The sequence below is a fragment of the Cynocephalus volans genome, chromosome 14 (assembly GCF_027409185.1).
Source record: "Cynocephalus volans isolate mCynVol1 chromosome 14, mCynVol1.pri, whole genome shotgun sequence".
Classification (NCBI taxonomy): domain Eukaryota; kingdom Metazoa; phylum Chordata; class Mammalia; order Dermoptera; family Cynocephalidae; genus Cynocephalus; species Cynocephalus volans.
The window spans coordinates 49,739,635-49,755,863 of record NC_084473.1 but is presented as its reverse complement, the minus strand read 5'-3'; the positions used below and the strand labels follow the sequence as shown (position 1 = coordinate 49,755,863).

General features: G+C 35.1%; 1 pseudogene; it reads right to left on the bottom strand.

The window, feature by feature from the left end:
* Window positions 1–11,921: 11,921 nt before the first annotated feature.
* Window positions 11,922–12,047, bottom strand: LOC134363494 (U2 spliceosomal RNA; annotated as a pseudogene).
* Window positions 12,048–16,229: the final 4,182 nt, after the last annotated feature.

Sequence of the window (16,229 nt, the reverse complement as noted above, 5' to 3'; positions counted from 1 at the left end):
ATCATTAGCATTTCTATTCTCCAATAGTGAACATGCAGAAAGAGAAATCAAGAAAGCTTGCCCATTTACAATAGCCACCAAAAATATATAGTATTTAGGAATAGAGTTAACCAAGGATGTGAAAAGTCTCTATAATGAGAACTACAAACTACTGCTGAGAGAAATTAAAGAGGACACAAGAAGATGGAAAGATATCCCATGCTCTTGGATTGGAAGAATCAACATCGTGAAAATGTCCATGCTACCCAAAGTGATATACAAATTCAATGCAATTCCCATCAGAATTCCAATGACATTTTTCTCAGAAATGGAAAAAACTATCCAGACATTTTTATGGAATAACAAAAGACCACGCATAGCCAAAGCAATTCTGAGAAAAAAAAAATAAATAAAATAAATAAAAATAATAAATAAATAAATAAATAAATAAATAAAGCTGGAGGCATAACACTACCTGACTTTAAACTATACTACAAAGCTATAATAACCAAAACAGCATGGTACTGGCATAAAACAGACACACTGATCAATGGAATAGAATAGAGAATCCGGGAATCAACCCACACACCTACAGTTATCTGATCTTCAACAAAGGCACCAAATCTATACACTGGGAAGAAACTGCCTCTTCAGCAAGTGGTGCTGGGATAACTGGATATCCATATGCAGGAGAATGAAACTAGATCCATGCCTCCCACTATATGCTAAAATCAACTCAAAATGGATTAAAGAATTAAATATATACCCTTAAACAATAAAACTTCTTAAAGAAAATATAGGAGAAACACTTCAGGAAATAGGACTGGGCACAGACTTCATAAAAATAACCCCCAAAGCACGGGCAACCAAAGGAAAAATAAACGTAAGGGATTATATCAAACTAAAAAGCTTCTGCACAGCAAAAGAAACAGTTAACAGAGTTAAAAGACAGCCAGCAGAGTGGGAGAAAATATTTGAAAAACATACATCTGACAAAGGATTAATATCCAGAATATACAAGGAACTCAAACAACTATACAACAAAAAAACAAGTAACCCAACTAAAAAATGGGTAAAAGAGCTAAACAGGCATTTCTCAAAGGAAGGTATATGAATGGCCCACAGACACATGAAAAAATGCTCAACATCACTCAGCATTTGTCAACCATTTTTAAATAAATGCAAACAAAATTATGAACACAAAATTAGGTACAGAGCCTTAGACTGAACCTTAGCAATTTAGGTAAACTTTGTTTTCAGAGTAAATCCAACTCTGTTGGTGTTTATTCACCATGGGTGTGTATTCTTTATGTGTTTGATTTCTTTTACCTAGCATTGTTTGGGAAATTCATCTAGGCTGTTGCAGGAGGCAGACAGCACTAACATGTGCATATCACTGTTTGAATTTACCATATTGTACTTATCCATTCTGCTATTGAGAGAGAGTTAAGTTGCTTCCAATTTTTGGCTCCTAACAATAATCCTTCTACAAAGGTACATGCACCTGCCCTTTGGTGCACATATGTTGCATTGTGTTGGGAGTATACCTATGAGTGAAGTTGTAGCATCACAGGGTATTCATATGTTCGGCTTTAGTACATAATGCCACATAGTTTCCCTGCATGGTGGTAAAAGTGTATAGTTCAAACAGCAGCAGTGTATGAGAGTTCCAGATCTACATTTTTGACAAAAGAAGGTACTATGTAACTTAAATTTTAGCCATTTTGGTGCATGTGTGATGACTTTTTAGCTTGAGCATATTTCCAAATGAGTTTTGGCCCCTTCGGTATTTTCTTTTACGTAATTGTTTTGTGCATCAAAAAAAAAAAATAAAGTTATCCATCTATTTTTTAATGATCTATAGGAGTTCTGTTTATATTGGGTATGAATTCTTTGAGAGGTATACCCAATGCAAATATTTCCCCCTTATTCTTTACTTTGGGTTTAAACATTTCTTTTAATGAATTTAAGTTCTTAATTTTGTAGAAATCTAACCATTTTTTAATAGCTAGTGAATTATGCATTCTGTTTATAAAATCTTTATCTACCCAAGATCATTAAGATATTCTCCTCTGTTATTTTCTAAAAGCTTTATTATTTTTTAATTTACTGAAAAACACCTGTCAGTATGATGGAAGATTTTTCTATATCTCTTTTAGTTCTGTCAAGTCATGCTTTATGTAATTTGAATCCATCATTCACTGCAAAGAAATTTAGCTTATATTGTCTTCCTGTGGATAGATATACTTCATTCATCGTCGGTGATGCTTCTTGCTTCAAAGACTATCTTTTTTGATACTGTATTCCTGCAATAATTTTCTAATATTTAGTATTCATGTTGTAAACTTTTCCTTTCTTTATATTTTTAATATATTTGCATCCTTATGTTTAAGATGTGTCTACTGTGTCTACTGCTGTTTTATCCAGTCTGACAAGTTTTGTCATTTAATAGGAGTATTTAATTTATTTACATTTGATAAGGCCACTTATGTATCTGGGCTTAAATCTACTGTCTTACGATTTGATTTATATTTCTTCAATGTGTTCTATGTTCCTTTTTCCATGGTCTCTTTCTTATTTTATAGATTATTCTAAATATTTTATTTCCCCTTTTGGCTTGTTAGTTATACAAGTTATTTAGTTATATATTCTTGGCTATTTGTATTACAAAATCAAACGAAATATTTGTTGCCTGCATATTTTGAAAGAGATTACACACAAAGAATTGGTATTATTGTGTCAAAGTGTATGATAGAATTCAACAATGAAGCTTCTGTCCCTGGAGATTTTGTGGGGGGGGGGAGAGAAGGGAGGCTTTTTTATGAATTTGATTTATTTAGCTTTTAAGTTAAACTATTTCTTGAATTAGTATTAGTTTTGGTCATTTATACCTCTCAAAAGTTGACCACCTCATTAAAATTTTTTTTAAATTTAAATTTTATTATGAATATTCATGATATACAAAGCTAATTGTCACCCCTCGTGCCCATGATGTGAGGGCCAGATTCATACTGGCAGCATACCCATTACCAGAAATTACTTTTGTACCCCGTGTCCCCACCCAGTTAACCCCCAGCCTCCCTCCCCCTCTCTCTTTCCACCCCACTCCACTTTGTAGCCCTAGGAATGTTCCTTCCCTCTGTAAGACCAACTCACTACTGTGGTCTTGCTTTACTTCCTTCTTTCTCTCTTAGCTCCCACATATGAGTGAGCACATGCGGTATTTATCCCTCTATGCTTTGCTTATTTTACTCAACATAAGTTTCTCTTGTTGCAAATGGGAGTATTTCATTCTTTTTTATGGCAGAGCAGTATTCCATGGTGTATATATACCACAGTTTCCTTATCCAGTCACCCATCAATGGATATTTTTTGATTTTATTGTCTTAAAATTTTCATAATATAATCTTATTTTAATGTGTAGAATTGGTTGTGATTGGTAATTTCTTTCATTCTTAATATTGATAGTTTTTGTCTTCTCTTTTTTTCTTGGTCAGTCTCGTTTGAAGTTAATCTTTTCTATGAACTAGTTTTGATTTTATTGTGTTTCACTGGTAGTTTTCTCTTTTCTATTTCATTGATTTCTGCTCATACCATATTTTTTTCCTTTCAATTATTTTTAGTTTAATTTACTCTTTTTATTCTAGCTTTTATTGTGGAGGTTTAGATACTCAGTTTTAGATTTTTCTTTTTTTTTTTTTCTAATTACAATTCTTTTAAATTTATTGAGAATTCTTTCATGAACCAGCACAATCTCATGCTTGGAAAGCATTTCATGCATGTTTGGAAGAAGGTGTATTCTTTAGTTGTTAAGTGGAGTATACTAAAATGCCAATTAGATTCAGACTTATTTTGTACTTAGTCTTTCTAGCTTTTATGGTGGATTTGTTTGAATCTCTTTACATGTCTGTTAGTTTTGTTTCTTGTATTTTGAAGCTCTAATTTTAGGTGCGTAGACATTTAGGGTTTTTTATTTCTTCTTAAGAGTTGATCCTTTTAAATGTACAGTGGATTCTAATTATTCATGGTAGTCATGTTCCAAAATTTCACTGACAACACTGAATTAACAAATACTGAACCATTGTTCCTAGGGTAAATATGTATGTATACTTGAGTGTACCTATTTCTCACATAGACTATAAACTTAAATCTTTAAAACAATGCATCCTGGTGGATTTTATTTTATTTCACAAAAGTTCAGAAGTGTTAACTAAGTGACTTGCCAGAGGCCACCCTGCTAACAGGTGCCAGGGTGGGGATTTAAATCCTGTTTAACTATCCTCAGAACCAGAGCTTCTTGTACTATACTGTACAGTGTCCATCCTTTGGTCATCTCTGTATGAGAGCTGAAACAAGAAGGCAGAGTGCTGCCTTGCTTAACTTCAGCTAGGAGTGTGCATGTTGGAAGACTAAAATTTTTTGCTGATCTGTGCATTATTAGGCCTCATAGTCAGCTTAACATAAGCACAGACATGTTGACTAAAACTCACCCTGTCCCCCTACCCGCTCCCTTTTCCTCAAGGCCAGTATGTTCTGATAAGAACTTCTGGTACAACTCACCCTGTCCCCCATCCCCCTCTGTCTCTCAGGCTGGTGCGTTCTGATAAGAACATCTTGTACAGGCTGGTGCTTTTCGATAAAAACATCTCGTATGAAACAGGAAAATTGCAAAGCCATTATGGAATACTGAGTGCTCAGAATAGTTGCCCAACCCCATCCCAGACCACCCCTATAAAGCCTCTGCTAGTCTGTATGGGGGCAAAATACTGATCTTTCAGTTTCCTCTCCAGGTTTGCTGGAGTAAACTCGCTTGCTTGACAACATTTGGCTCCAAGTCTTTTATACTCTTTTTCTCGCTGAACATGCATGTCCATGAATAATCATAAAGGTATGAAGAGTATTGATTTGGGGGTTACAAATAAATTTTAGTGAGTATATGAATTTACAAATATGGAATCTATAAATAATGAGGATCAACCGTACCTCCTTACCCCTGGTATGTTTGATTCCTTGTTCTGAAGTCTATTTTATCTGACATTAAAGTAGATACTTTACTTTTCTTTGATCAGTATGTTTTTATGGTTTATCTTTCTTCATCCTTTTACGTGTTGGGTCTTAATTTTTGATAAAGTCTGACAATTTTATCCTGTTAATGTTTAATCCATTTATATTCAATGTAAGTATGATCATAGTTTAGGTCTACCATGTTGTTACCTGTTTCCTATTTGTCTGATCTGAATGCTTTTTATTCCTTTTTTCCTGTTTTACTTTTTTTTTCTTTTGCATCAAGTGATGTTTAAGATTACATTTTTTCTCCACTTGTTTCTTATTACTATACCTCTTTATTTTGTTCCTTTTGTTTTTGCTTTTGGGCAGAGGATCTTGTGGATCCTTGAGCCCTCTTATGGGATCTGTGAGGTCGAAACTATTTTTACAGTAATACTAAAAATTACTGCATTTTCCCCTCTATTTCACAAATGTACTATAAGGTTTTCAAGAAGCTATATGTCATGTTATGTTAAATCAGATTAAGGGTGACTACAGATATGGGAATCTAGTTGTCTTTCTTTAGGCCAACATTAAGAAAGTTTTCAGAATGTGAAATAATGACGCTATTCACTATTTTTTTGCTTTGTTAGTTATAGTAATTTCTCATTAAAATTCTTTACATGTATCTTAATATGTAATGACTTTTGCTATGTTCTGAATATTTGTGTCTCTACAAAATTTTTATGTTGAAATTCTACCCCTGAAGGTGATGGTGTTAGGAAGTGGGGCCTTTGGGAGGTGATTAGGTCATGAGGACAGATACCTCATGAATGAGATTAGTGCCTTTATTAATGAGGCCCAGGAAAGACTCCTTGATCCTTCCCTCATGTGTGGATACAGCTGGAAGGCACCGTCTATGAACCAGAAAGCCGGCCTTCACCAGACACTGATTCTGCCAGTGCTTTGATTTTGAACTTCCCAGCCTCCAGAGCTGTGAGAAATAAATGTCTGTTGTTTATAAGCTACCCAGTTTATTGCATTTTGTTATAGCTGCCTAAATGGACTAAGAATATACTATCACAATTTTTAAGCAAATACTTAAAAATTAACTTATAATATGGTAAATTCTAATTGGAAGAAACCACATAAACAAGCTCTTTAGAGTCTTCAATAATTTTAGGACTAAAGTCTTTCTAATGGTGAACTGCTACTTTTTTATTAAGTTTTATTATATGTATTTTTATATTACCACATTGTTATTACAAATAATATTGTTTTGCACTGTGTATAGCATAAGAGTCTTGTGACAGTATGCTTTTATTTTTGCCCTCCATCTTTTTGTGGTATTATTATACATTTTATTTATACATTTCTAGAATGTTTCATATTTAAACAGTATTTTATATTAAGCAGCATATTTACTATTTTGAGTAATCTTCATTTCTTTGTAAAGATACAAATTTCCTTAAGGTGTCATTTTCCTTCTGCCCAAGGAATTTCCTTTAAGATTTCCTAGAATGTGGTTTGCTGCCAATGAATTCTCCCCGGACAGAGAATTCTTTATGAGTCATAAAGATTAGTTAGTTTTGATGAGTGAGTGAATTAGAGCAAACACAGGAAATAAGAGAAAGATATTTTAGAGCCAGAGTTGGCAACATTTAGCAACTCACTGGGTAGATGGGAGGTGAAGTTTAATATGGAAAAATGTCTCTTAAACATCACAGACAATGCCATAAGAATAAAAGTGTAAATACAGGAAAGTATATTTAAAAGTATTATTATTTGCAGATCATAACATAGTCCATCTGGAAAACCCATAATCTTTCAATAAGTCACTACGCTTAATAAATGAGCTAATGTGAATTAATGTGTGTGAATAAAATTAACAGCTCTCCTATATACAAGGAATAACTGGTTAAAAAATATAATGGTAAACAGCAGCAACAGCAACAAAATGCTTGATCAAAATAGAACAATCATTTTAAATGATTAAAATGGAGTAAAAAACAACCTAATAAGAAATGTAAAGCATCAATGAGAACATTATAAAGGACTTGAAGGGAAAATTAATAACTAGAAAGATATATCTTGAAATATGAGGCTTAATGTTTTTGCTCTTCAAGTGAATGTATATATTTAATTAATTCATAATAAAAATTCGCATGGATTAATTTGGTGACTTGATAAAATGATTTTAAAATTTATTTTGAATGATTGAAAGCACAATGTAAACAATACATTTTTAGAATTCTAAGGGTACTTGTTCTATTAAATATTAAAAAGTATTGTAAGTCATAATAATGTTAGCACCAGAATTAACAGGCAAATTAGTGAAACAGAATAAAAATCATGGCCATATTTAAGTGTGTGTCAGGATTTGCTTTACAATGCACATTTGCCAAATTTGTGGGGTAACAGATGACAGTATTGAACAAGAGCTGCTATTTTATCTAAATAAAATTAGGTCTCTACTTATAAAACACATGCTAAAATAAATTCCAGACATGTTAGAGATTTGAATATAAAAATAAAACCACAAAATTACTAGATAATGACCAAATAATTGTGGTTTCACTGATACGAAGACTGAACCCCATGATTCAGTGTTTAGCCCTTATTTCTTCTCTCTGCATAATTTGATAATCATTCCAGGGTGTTAAAAGAATGGGTAAATATCCACAGAGAATGCAGGTGAAAGAGAAGGCATGTGTTAGTAAAAAGCTTTTTGTATCATAAATAAGACTAGAATGCAGGAGTCCACAGTAGTAGCCTACTGCTGGACCTAATAAAGTATACTGGCTCAGCAGTTGTAAAGCTCGAAGTTGCTATTTTTGTTCAAAGATTTCAGACCCATGGTGTGAGACTGAGACACAAACTGTGTTGCCTCTTTGGATGATAATGCACATGTTTCTTTGCAATGTATTTAGTGTGGGGACATGGGGTATGGTAGGTCCCAATTAACAACAATGGCATAGCAGGTTTGAGAAATCCCAAATATGAATCCCAACAACTTCCATGCATTTCTTTCTCACTATTTAATCTTTGCTTTCCCTTTTGACAGTCTTACTAACCTTTGCTAGATCCTCTTTCTCCTCTGACTTCCATTTAATATTGGGAACCCTGTGTTCCAGATTCTAGACCTCATTTCTTCCTTCTCTGCATAATCTTTCTGGTGGTTCTCCCTGGAGTTCAGTATCAGTTACATTTGATAACACCTACACCTGTGTCGCTGGATCAAACTATTCTACTGAGATCCAGGATTGTATCTTTAATCCTCTGACACCTGAAGTTCTACTTGTCTTAAATGAGTCCATAATTGTATCTTTTATGTACAATTAATGTTACCATCATTCACTTGAGACACTAAAACTCAACAGCCAAGTGTCACCCCATTGCTTTCCTTTCCTTTCCTTTCCTTCTTACAGATTATTAGTATTTAATTCCTATCCATCACATTTCTTGAATATTTCTTGCATATTCCCTCTCTCCATCTTTATCTGAACTGTCTTTATCACCCCTCACGTAGACTTTTATAATAAGCCCCCAAAAGATCTCCTTGGCTTTAGACCTCTTCCTCCTCAATTTATCCCCCATGATGTCTTATGTCCCACACCAAAAATTGTGATTCCAAAACACAAATAAGATCCCATCACTTCAATTACTAAAAGCTGCCGATGTTTCTCCACTGCCTGGTCCATGGCATTCATGTTTGTGTGCACACAAGGCCCTCCGTGACCTGGCATCTCGGCTTCTTCAGCTGCATCTCTACTCCTATCACTCGGTGTCCCGGGAAGTGAGCACATCATGCTACTTCACACCTCTCGGCTGTGCACCAGCTACTGACTCTGAAATAGTCCCCCACTGCTCGTCCACCAGCTAAACCCGTACTCTCCATTCAGGAATCAGCTCAAACACCCATGGGGAAATCTCTGGGTGAGATATGCTTGTATGTCCAGGCTGTCACTGTGTCTTCCTTTCTCAAGCCTCATTTTAGACACTATCATAGGCAGTACTTAGTTTATTTACTGGCCACTTTTTATAATAGACTGTGTGCTCTTTTAGAAAAGAACCATGTCTTTTTTTTTACATTACAATTTTTTTAAAAAATTATTTTTTATTATTATGAATATTCATGAGATACAAATTACCAGAAATTGCTTTTATACCCTATGTCCTCACCCAATTGTCCTCCATGTCTTTATGTAACCAGGGCTCAGCTCAATGCCTGGAACATAGTAGGTGATCAGTAAAGATGTTTTAAATATATGAATGAATAAATAGATGCATCAATTTTGGCTTTAAAATAATTCAGTATGTGCCCTCCTTTTACTCTACGAGGATCGATAGTTTGAGAACATCTTAGTGATTTGTTTGCCCATAATGTGAACCAAGTAATGGCACTTTATAGCTGGTGTGGCAGCAAAGATACTGGTAAGGGCCAAAGGCTGGCAGTGCTAGATGTTTTTTGTTTATTTATACTTTAATGGATAATTAAAACCTATTTTTCTATTCTGGTTAGTTTCTTGCATGCTCAGATAGAGGCAAAAGTGATCGATATTAAGAAGTCTTTCTTTCATTAGTTTTTAATAAAATCTTTCAGTCTTCTAGAAAAAAATATTTAGTTGTAGCTTTTCAATATAAATGTAAAAGCAAAATCTATACTTTTTGAGTAATCTATACAGAATTTGTACTTTTGATGCAGTAACCTATGTAGGTTGGTCTGAAAACTGTAGCTGATTTTAAGCAATTCAGACCTTACAGGTCATACAATGTTGTATTTTCTGTTTCTCGGACCAAACACTATAACAAACTCTTGGGAATGAAGAGAGGGGATTTGTTTTTATTTAATAAAACACAATGTTATACTAAGCACAAAACTATTGTTTCTGACAAGGCATGTAAGAATTTGGTTAGATCTGACTCACATGAAAATGAAATAAGCTAATTTTGATTCAAAAGCTGCAGACTTTGCCTCGTTGTGAAATGAAGGGTTCCTGAGGTTGTAGTCATAGCAACCAGCACTGAGGGAGCTAAGCTTAGAGTGCCCTTGTCTTCCATCACTGTCTGGTTATAGCTCCCTATCTGGAGGGGGTGGTAGTAAGAAATCACCAACTGAACCATTTACCACCTCCAAATCTATATTTTGTGTAATTAACTAATGGTTATGATTCTTAAGGTAACCTCCTACCAGCTTACAAATTGGAACCATTTCCAATAGAAAATCCCAAATCCAAAGCCTTTGGTTTTATTTTTTCTCCTTAAAAAAAATTTTTTTTTCATCTTCTTAAGGGTTTTCTCAATTCATTGCCTTTCTGCACAAGCTTCTGTTTGTGTTGGGGAGCGATTAGTTCTGGTTATACCATAATGATTGTCCTATCATTTACCCCTCTCAATCCCTGCCTGGTTACTCTCTTAACAGCCCCACACAACAAACGGTCAGCATCTGAAGAGAGAATTGATGGCACAATGATTTTCCCAATGGAAGGATGAGACTGAAGGAACACGCAATCTCTTTCAGGAGGTTTACCCCAAGTACCTTTAATGCTTCTTAAAGATGGCAGTGGTTTCAGAAGCAGTCTCAGTTCAGATTTTTCCAAAGCCTTTCTCATATTTCTCCTCTACTATTTATTCTTTCTTCATCATCATCCCAACAGTATATGTACAGTGAATTCTTGTGGATTAGTTAACATTTCTTAATGATGGTTAGGGTAAGAAAGAATGTTGAAAACTTTAGAAAAGTGGAATAATAATAATATGATAATAATTTCTGAGCTCAGTGTGAGACTTTGTGCTACACACTTTACATACTACTAATTCTTTTAATTCTCAATAATCCAGTGAAACAGTTATTATCATCTCTATATTACAAATGAGGACATTGAGTCTCAGGAAGGTTTAACAACTTGTCCCAACATCTATCATGTGTCAGAACTAGGACTTGAACCCAAGCTTTTCTGGTTCCAAAGCTTGTGGTTTGTTTTTTAAAAAAACAAAAACAAAAACAAAAGAGATTTATTTTTCCCACAGGTCTACAGTTCTGGAAACTAGAAGTTCAAGATCAGGTGCCAGCATGGTCACGTTCTGCTGAGGGCCCTCAGCTCTCAGGTGGTGCCTTCCCACCGTGTTCTTACATGGCGAAGAGAGTGATCTCTCTCTCTTCCTCTTCCTATAAGGACACTAATCTCCTCATGGTTGTTCTACCCTCATGACCTCATCTAAAGCTAATATCCTTCCAACAGTCCCATCTCCAAATACTGTAGAATCAATGCAGTTCCTCCAGAGTCTTGCAAATTGAACTTGTTGAGGGAGGTCTTCCAAAAAAATGTAGAAGGATATTCCATGTGCTTATATACATAGGTGGTCTCAGAAAAGTTAGAACAGTTTTAAAAGTTTTAACTGAACATATAATACATTGGGTTTAAAATATGAAATAACATAAAGTATACAAGGAAAGAATAGATATCTTTCACCCAGCAGATTCCTACTTTGACACCCCACAAACAACTGATACTAGGATATTTTGCATGTCCTTCCAAAAAATAGTGTATGAGTTTGCAAGAATGCCTTTTCTTTTGAGGCCAAGTTAGTCATATCAATCAGAATTTACAATTTGTGTGCATTTTGACCCAGCAACCATGTGTATAGATACATTAGCACATGGGAATAAAGAGGAGTGTACAGGAATTTTAGTACATTATGTATGCTATTTATCCATTTTTTTTTTTTTTGCCCTGTTTTCATTTAAATAAAAGCATACAAGCCTGGGTTTTTTAACCTCTCTATTGCCTGTCAACATCAGGTATTTATAAGGAAGTTGGGCTGTTAGATTGACCTTAACATGACACTTCATTTCTCAATAATTTCTTCTGGCTTCCTATTTTTTAGGCCAAGTTCATTAACTTAGTCTGTAACTATTTATCAAGTGCCTACTGTGGCAGATTAGGACTCTGCTCATAGGGATCCTATAACTGAGTGGAGGATAACACTCAAACAAGAAAACAAACAAATAAACAAGATTAGTATGGATAGTGATTCAAGATCTGCTACACTTGATCTTAGCCAAAAGGCCGAGAAGCGATGAGATTCAAGATCTGCTGGGGAAAAACAACTAAACAAACTAGGATGGAATGTGTTTGAAGTACGTGTTTAAAAAGATAAAGTGATTTGGGAATAACTACTTATAAAGGAATATTTGCTCTGAGTCTTGAATTAGGGTAAAGTGGCATCCCATAATGGATTAGGCTAATAGATTAACTAGGCAGAAGTTCTGAGAGAAGGACATACTTAGCATGTTTCAGAAATTGAAAGAAGATCAGTATAAATGAAGCGAAGTGAGAAATGTAAAAAGAATGGTACAAGATAAGATTGGAGAAGTGGGCGGGAGTCCGATCTTGTGGGATAATGCAGACCTGATAAAATGGTTGGACTTTATTCTAAATGCAAAGGGGAAAATTTAGAAGTATCACACAAGATAGTGGCATTATCTGATTTATGTCATTAAAACAATCAAATCACCGTGACTGTTGGGTAGAGAATGGAGTATAAGTGAAAGGACAAGAATGGGACCAGGGAGGTCTGTAAAGAAATTATTACTGTGGTCTGGATTAGAAACGATGGTGGCTTGGTTTGGACTGGTGACAGTGGAGCTAGAGGGAACCGGGCAGATTAGGGATACATTTTGAGGGCATTGTCAATAGGGCTTGCCAGTAGACTGGATATGGAAGTGGAACGGATAGGGAGGATCAAGGACAATTATGGAATAAATAAAATTCTGCAACATTGGCTTTGGTGACTAGGTGGATGAATGTGACATTTACTGAGATACAGACAGTTGAATGAGAAGCAAGTCGTAGAGTTGGGGTTAATCAAGAGCTTCAGTTTAGGATTACATCTAAATTCTTCAGTCTGGTAACCACCTATGTGTACCTGTGTCTAATTCGGTGTTGTTTACACCATGGAGTATTACACGTTTAATGAATGTTTACTGGACTGACATATGGAAAAGTCATTGTATTTACCTAGTTTCTCCAAAACTCAGGTGAGGTCATCCACTGAGAAAAGCTTACTGACTCCAGAATCCTATTGCCAGTTTTTGGAAAAGGTCAATTCTGTTCCATTAATCACCAAGTAGGCATAATCACTTGTACTCTAAATTGTAAAATTGTCTCTGCATAATTCACCAGCCTTCTGCAAACCCCTATTAACCCAACTGTAGGAAATGTTCGACTTCTAAGTGGAAATATTTGTATATCAGCCAGAGCTGGAGAGGCCCACTGTCACTTTATGAAAATTAGTTTTTTTTTTTTGCCTGAGGTAAATTGCAGATTCTTGCAAATATATATAATGTGACCTATATTCCATATGATAAGAGAAATAATCTCCAATCATCCAGATTGTTCAACAAGACAGACTTATTTTTTTTTTCACTCATATTTTAATTGCTGTAATGTTAGCCTCAGAGCTCATTAAAATTTTTGAGGCACCACATCTTGAGTTTACTAAGAAAATGAATTTTTTTCTGCCTTGAGAATAGCTCCCTAATTAGAAAGCACATACCATTAGTGCAAGCATATCACATTAAACATACAGTCTGATGAATTGATAATTCATCTCAATCTCAAGTTACAATCATTTTATTACCTTTCTGCAAGAAAGAAACCTCTAAGTGAGGGGAGAAAAATCATAAAGATATTTTGAGGAATTGGATTTTTCTTGGCTCACTGAAGTCTCTTCTGATAGTCATGGTCTCCTAGGTGGTTTATGATAATTTGATTTTTTTTCTTGTTCCTTCAGCAGTTGGAACCTGCTGTCTCCAACATGCCGTTCTGCCAAGACTATTACATAACTGTTTAAATATTATTTTGCAGTAATCTCAAAATTTTTTATCTTCTTTGAAGGAGCTGCAAGAAAAGTTACTTCTGTATCATCAAAATATTCTTCATTTATTCTAGCCATTATGGTGGTTATATGAAGGGCATGGTCTATATCTTACCACAGACACCGAACGGCATCACCAGAGAACGATCGCCTGCTGTTGTCACAGAATCAGCAGTTTTGGACAGCATATAATACATTAGCTTTCAAATTTCCTTCATTAGAAACTCTCCAAGTTTAATTTACTCAACTGTATGGAGGTTAAAGATCTGCTGATAAAACACTCATCATTAACAGTGATTATTCATAGTCACTCTCGAGTAGGCAAATTCCACTTTTGGAGACTTCTTCTGCTAAGGAGAATTAATGGGAGCTGGGGAACCAGGGTGGGAAGCTCCAGGCCACAACTTTCAGGCTTGAGTCTTAAAAATGGAGAGGGACTTAAGCGTCACGGTCAGGTGGGCAGAGGTGGATCCTCGTCAGAATAGAGAGGCAAAGGGCAGAGGCAAGAAAGGAGGCAGAAGTGACTAAGACAATGTCAGTGTTCTACCTCAGTGTCACTAACTTTTAGACAAGTTTCTTCTTGATTTAGATCCCTGACCTTCCTTTTCTTAGGCTATTTATCTTAGAAAACTTGCCATTGTAAATTCTGCCCCCTTGTAAATTTTCTACAACCCAGGAATGACTTTCTCAACCAGCTGGGGAGCCATCCCTTTAACATGTAATCCTCAAGAGAGACAGGGCCCCTATCTCCCAGTCTCTGTGTGAGGGTAGGAACCTAATCTTGGTAAGTGTCAATTAATAAATGCAGAGGGCTAATCATATTGACCAATCTCTCACCCACCTTTTGGGGATTTTTTTATTTGGAAGATCCGGAAAATGTGTCTCGGGCATTTATTTGCCTTCTTAGAAACACCAGTCTTAATTAGGATATGGCTCTGCTAATCCTCTCTACTGTTCTAAGTAATTGAGAGGAATCAGTGAGGCCTGGATCTGTCTTTCAAAGTAGTCCTATTGACTGCTTGCATCAGCATCACCTGGATAACCAATGAAAAAGAGATATTTGGACCATGCCAGAAAGTTTAAAAATTAAAAGATCTAGGCATGGGGCCTCAAAAGCCCTCTCAAATAAACTCCACAGTTCCTTCTTTTACACACTGAAGTCTGAGTACAACTGCTGTATAGTAAGCAATTAAATTTTCATAATAAAAAAGTGAAATATGAGGAAAAAGATAAAGGAAAATTGAAATATCATGAAAAAGATAAAATTTCAACAATGGAAAGGAGAATTTTACTTTGTTTTTAATAGTAAAAGCACAGTGGTGGAAATTTTGAAAATATACTGTACTGAGACAGAAAATAAATCTTAAATCATTTAATTTCTCTCCCTGTCTATATTCATTTTTTTAATAGAAGTTCTCATCAACTGAGCATATATTGTCCTCTTAACATTTTTTATTGAAGAAAATTCCATAATTTTTCTTAGCTATTTATCAGCATGTACAATGATTATATTTGGCAATGCTTCTTTGTAAATCATTCTGAAGTTCTTACTGCAACTGAAATTTATTTCTTCTTGCTCAAGTCATTGAAATTGTGGGAAGCTAGTGGTGGTTATGGGGGTGGAGGGAAGGAAAACTCTTCCCTGTTATGTTTACTTTACCAAGTGAAAAATTACATTTTTTAAAAAAATCAAAGTTGGTGTTTTTTTTTTTTTTTTTTTTAAATCCCGTGATTTATGGAACAAGGAAAATGGTGGTTTGGTTCTAAATCAATCCTTGAAAATCACTGTTATCCACTGACCCTCAGCACAGTGATTTGGTTTATTTTTGTAGGGCCCCTCTCTGGAAAATGTATTCTTTTCTTTTCTTTTTGATCCTCTTATCCTTGTAATTAATAACTTCCATTCTCTTTAAAATCATTCTGAAGAAAGGCCCTGTCAGCAACTCTTTACATTAGAGAGTATGAATTATTATACTGCTTTGTTCCTTTTAGAAACTTTCACATTAGGAAATAAAACATTTACCACCATTAAATGAAGAGGAGAAAGTTGTTCTACCAGCAGGAAGGTTTTTCTGGTACCTGTAAAATTTACCTTTTTCTTCCTACTAGGCCATCTTCTCTAAAACAAACCTTTCCCTAAGAAAAACTATACATTCCAGGCCCTTCTCCTTGGTGAAAAGAAGATGGATCCCTCTTAGTAATCAATATGGAAAACCATGAAAGAAAGGAGACAGAAAACCATGAAAGGTAAATGTAAATAACAGGCTTCTAGCTTGAAACACTGTTCAGTCTTTTGCTCTTTTCCTATCCACTATCACAGCACGAAGCATTGGATTTGAGTGTGGATTTTCCCAGCCACAGCTTCCTACTTGCATGGGTAAGAC